This window comes from Orycteropus afer, unplaced genomic scaffold, assembly GCF_000298275.1.
Source record: "Orycteropus afer afer isolate SDZICR_OR568_19922 unplaced genomic scaffold, OryAfe1.0 scaffold00109, whole genome shotgun sequence".
NCBI classification, from domain to species: domain Eukaryota; kingdom Metazoa; phylum Chordata; class Mammalia; order Tubulidentata; family Orycteropodidae; genus Orycteropus; species Orycteropus afer.
The window spans coordinates 8,658,898-8,664,609 of NW_006921696.1; positions in this window are offsets into that span (position 1 = coordinate 8,658,898).

The following is a 5,712-nucleotide window of genomic DNA, read 5'->3' on the forward strand; positions in this document are numbered from 1 at the left end:
GTTATGTCATCTTGTGTATTAATGGTCGGTTGTTGGTTGTTATTTTTGGTTCTCTGTTCAAAGGACTCCTTTTAGTATCTCTTGTAAGGTTGGTCTGGTTTTAACAAATTCCCTTAGTTTCTGCTTATCTGGAAATCTCCTAATTTTATCATCATATTTGAGGGACAACTTTGCCAGGTATATAATTCTTGGTTGAAAATTTTTCTCTTTTAGTGTTGTATATATACCATCCCATTGCCTTCTCACTTGCATGGTTTCTGCTGAGAAATCAGGTTTATTCTTACTGGTTGTCCTTTGTCAGTAAGTTTTTGTTTTTCCCATGCTGCTTTCAGGATTTTTTCTTTGTCTTTGGTTTTGATGAATTTGATGATGATATGTCTTGGTGATTTTCTTTTGAGGTCTATCCTATTTGGTGTTTGTTGGACTTCCTGAATGGGTATATTCTCATCTATTATCATATCAGGGAAGTTCTCCTCCAACAAATCTTGAACAATTTTCTGAGTGGTTTTCTTTATCTCCTCCTGTTCTGGAATTCCAATGACATGTAGGTTATACATTTTGATTGTATCCCACATGATCCTTAGGCTTTCTTCATTTAGTTTTGATCTTTTTTCTGATTGAGCCCTTTCCAAAGAAGTATTCAGGTTCTTGCCTTCAAGCTCATTAATTCTGTCTTCCATTGCATCAATTTTACTCCTTTGCCCTTTCAATGAATTATCGAATTCTGTCAATTTAGTATTAATCTTCTGGATTTCTATTTGGAGATTTAGAATCATTTCTAATTTTTCATTTATTTGGTCCCTTTGTTCTTATATTTTCTTCCAAAATTCTTCTAGGGTTTTTTCTGTGGTTCTTATTGGTCTGTCTCTCAATCCTTTGAAAATACCTAAATTTAATTCTTTTGAATTAGTTATCAGAGAGTTCCAATGCTTTTTCTTCCTCAGGGATGTGTTCTGAGTCTGTATCCTGCTCCCTTATTTTTACCACTTTATCTTGTTTCTTGGTGTGGACTTGGTCATCTGTTATCTCCTAGATATTGAGACATCATGGCATTGATGTATTTAGATCTCTGTTAACTGTTTGTAAAGAGCAGCCAAAGGTGGGTCAGGCTCTTCTTGGTGATGGTTTATCATTGGCCCATCGGTGGAGAAGGAAGTGGCATCTCTCACTCAGTAAATGAAGCTGCAGAAGGTGTGGGTGTAGTGTCATATGGGGAATCTTGTTGTCTTTCACTCAGTTAGACAGAAATAACAATTAAATAACCATCAAAAAAGTAAAAGGAAATGGACAAAATCCACACTGTGCAATCACACAAGAACAGTGACCAAAAAAAGGAAAAAAAGGGGGAAAAAAAGCCCCATGACATCTGGGGAGAAGGCAACAAGAGAAAAAAGGTAGAGAAGGAGAATAATGAAGAAAAAAATGGGAAAAATGCAAAAAGTAAAACAAGGAAACAAATGGGATTAACCAAGAGAAAGAAAAAAAAATTGCAACCTAGAACAGGGAAAAGAAAAAAAAAAAACCCTGAAAAATAGAACCTGGGAGGGAAAGAATAAAGAATAATAATATAAAGGACAAAAGTAATAATAATAATAGTAGTTCTTATACAGACAAGAAGAGATAAACTAAAAAAAAGAAAAAAGAAAAAAGAAAAAAAAAAATCAGGTCAGGGTGAGGCAGGGCACCCAGGCTCCGTCTGAGCAAACAGACTGTGACGGAATTCCTGCCAGCCCAGAAAGTGGGTAGGAGTGAGGGATGGCTGCACATCAGTTCACCAAGGGGGTGAGGGGTATAAGAGTAACAAGGAGAATATCTCACCTTTCCAGTTATCTGGGTCTGGAGTGTCCTTGGGGTTCCCGGCAAGTGGATCCTGTTCTTAAGTCCCTGAAATCTGGGAGAATGCTGTCACTTTAAATATCCAAAATTGTCAATCTGCTTGTAAACATTCAAAATGGCTGCACCCTCCAGATAGACTAAAGTACGCAGGTCAGGCCGTCTTCCTCTTTGCTGCTTCCCCTTTTATTCCCCAGCAACTAGAGCAGTCCTCTGTGCAATCCCTGGCTAGCAGGACAGATTTTTAGGTTAATTCTTAGGTCCTAGCACCACTAAGCAATATCCAAGCTGTCTGTGCAATCAGGATCACTGCCAGACCACATCTCCATATGTTTCCTTTTTTGGTGTTTTCATCCAAACTCTTCTGCTAGTTGGAGTTTAGTCCACTACTATATATTTCACTTCAAGGGTCAGGGATCCAGGATTATCTTCTGTATCTGTGTTAATTCCCCCTTTTTGTGTTGTTGAAGAGGGTCTGTACAGTCTTTCTGCCTATTCCGCCATCTTACTGAAACTCTGTTTTCATATCTTTAAATGTCATATTTGTATCACTACTTCTTGAACTTCCAGTTTTAGACTCTATTGATTTTCTAACATGGCAGATGAAGAGTGTTACCTGTTTTGTATCCCCAACATTCCAGCACCACAAATAGACATCTTTCTCTTTACTCCCTTTTTCTAATATAAGTTATATTGTAATTTTGCTTAGATCAAGATGCAGAATTTACATTTTATGACTACTAACAGTTACACTCTCAGAAGGAAGGTTGGGCAATCTACTTCCATAGTGATACTGCTTTGGAAACCCAAGGAAGGGTTGCTATGGATCTAACTTGATGGCACATAACAACAACAACAACAACAATAGTTACACTATATTATAAATTATGATTTTTTTTCCCAATATCTCTTTTTCTTCCCCTGGAGTTCTTGAATATTTTTATATCAGGACTTTCTAAATATGCTGGCCCCTTTGTGTAGAAAACTTGTCTCTGTCCTTTCCTGTGTTTTACAAAACACATATTATTAGCTTGTTCATTTTTGCACAAAATGTGGCATATTATTAAAATATGGTAAATTCTTGGAATTAGAGTCTGATTTTCATTAAATAAGTCACCTTCTTGGAGTCATTGAACAGAACTAGAAGGCCTTAAATTTGTGCAAATCAAAGCCAAGCCCAAAACATTTGGAACTCTAGGGAGCAATTAAATATAGGAATAATAAGTCTTGACCCCAGATACTCTTCATAAAATCATTGTTCTACATAAATTAAAAGCTCTATTTGTTCATTTATTTTTGAAAATAAAGACCAACTGATACACCTGTTTTCTTAGTTATCTAGTGCTGTTATAATGAAATACCACAAGCGAATGGCGTTAACAAACAGATATTTATTCTCTCACAGTTTAGGAGGCTAGAAATATGAATCCAGGATGACATCTCTAGGGGAAAACTCCCTCTGTTGTTTCTTTTTAACATCTGTGGGCCCTCAAGCATATCTACAAGCATTCCTGGGAGATATTTATGTGTCTTGGCATCAGTTTTTCCCTGAGACAAAGAGATTTTAAGCCTAGAGATCCTGAGTTCAAAGGACAGGCTTCAGTCCTGGCTCTTCTTTCTTGGTGGTAGGCAGGTCCCCTTTTCTCTGTTTGCTTTTCTCTTCTTTTACTTCTTGTAAGATAAAAGGCAATATAGGCCATACCCAAGGGGAATTCTCCTCACATGGAATTAGGACTGTGACCTTAGTAAGGGTGCTGCATCCCACACTAATCCCTTTACAAGTTATTGGCTGATCATATCAGATCACAACAAGGGAGATGATTGCATCATTACATAATGATCAGATTACATTATTGCAGAACTGGTGAACCAATTAGAATCATGGACCAGTCAAGATGAAACATATTTTTTGGAGGGACACAATTTATTCTATGACACCTGTGCTTGTCAAAACTTTGTTTTTACCACTCAGCATGCCCTATGGAAATGAACTCTTTCCTATCTTGTGACCATATATTTTATTATTTTCTAGAAACACATTGAAAGTCTTACCTACATGTCCATCACTTTAATCAGTGGCAGTTTTCTGTCGTTTACTAAATTCTCTGCCTGCCTGCAAATATCCAATAACAGAGCTGGCTAGTTCAGGAAGACCCAGATCATTGATTCAAGACAGGTGACATGCAGAATTACACCCCTATTTTACTTCCACTTTTGAAAGAAACAGCTCCTCATTACTACTATTGATTCCATAAACATGTCACTGATGGTAAATTACCTTTCTGACAATACTTGCCTAATGAAACTCTGAGATATATGACAAGCCTGTCATTAACCTTTAGAGCAACCGATAGTGGTAGAAGCAAAATTTCTCATTTATAAAAATGACTTGTCAGTGCTTTATGGATCATTTATCTAAAAGATAACTATTAATGAAGTAGGTTTGAACCTTTAAGAACTAAGCCTTCCAAATGTAAGTTACTAAAACCATCAAATGAACAGTCACTAATCTAATACTACAAAAGGAGCATAAATACTTGTTATCAGGATGCAAAACCTTTCCATGGGTTCAAACTTAGGGATACTAAACAACGTTGAAAAAATTACATTCTAATAATGCAAAGGGACTACCAGGAAAGCACTAAAAGTTTCTTTCTTTATGTTTATGGTTTAGTGAGGAACTTCTCATAAAATCTGACATTTATTATTTTTTAAGAACAGTTTATAGGGTTTATTCTGCTCATTCTCTCATTCTGGTAAAATAAAAAGTAAAACATGTCATAAAAGATGGTTATTTAGATTTATATTCACCAGACCTTTCTGCTAAGTGAAACATAAGTACTGTGGAATCGACCATAAAATCCTGAATGAGTCTGAAGCATTTCACACTGTTATAAATGTGTTTAATCAGTATAGCTTCTTGTCACTTTGTAAGTTTCTCTACCTGTGGTTAGTGTCCATCTGAGTTTTTCAAATTTCTTTGGTTAATTCAAGGCGCAGCAAAGATTGAGCCAGGTGTCAGTGTTTTACACAGTATGCTCTTAAAACTATCTGCCTTAGAATAACATGAGATCTTGTCAAAAGTGTAGTTCCCTGGCCGTTAGCTTCACAACGTAACAAAGCATTCGTGAAGTCTGACTCATAGAGACCCTATCTATGCAGAGTGCTCCATTGGATTTTCAAGGCAGTAACATTTCAAAATCAGGTCACCAGGAAACCTGTCAGCCTTTTCGTTATTAGTCAAGAGTTTAACTGTTTGTATCACCCAGGATTCTCAGCCTCTTAACTAGACCTACTGAAATCAGAATTTTGGTGATTGGACCTTAAAATGTGTTTTTAAAACATTTCCATTATCCTCATGGTTACTTCTAAGGCTAAGTAGAAATATCATAATGAATTCTGATTTTTTTTTCCTTTCTTATTTTAAGAAAACTACTAAAGCACAAGTGATAGTCCCCGCTTTGGTCTTCAGCGACGAGACTTGCCCTTAAGATATGCTTCATCAACTTTTTGACCTCTGCTTTCTCAAGTCTTTGAACCCTCAGACCAGCTCATTTCTTATTTCTGTCAGAGGAAGATGTCACTACTACCTTTTAATTTCAGCATTAGCTTGATAAGAATATCAGAAAATACATTCTTTGAGAAAAAAACAATACCAAGGGCTTTCAGGAATTCAGTAAAAATAAGCAGTTGAAATATAAACTTGTACAATATTTCTGGATGACGACTTGTTATTCTAAAGGATCTTAAAACGTCCATGCCCAGAAATCTCCCTTAGAGGAATTTAAATGACAAAACGGTAAAAAAAAAAAAAAAAAAAGCATGCATAGTGTCTGCCTACACATTATTCATGATACTGAAAATAGAAGAAAATATGGA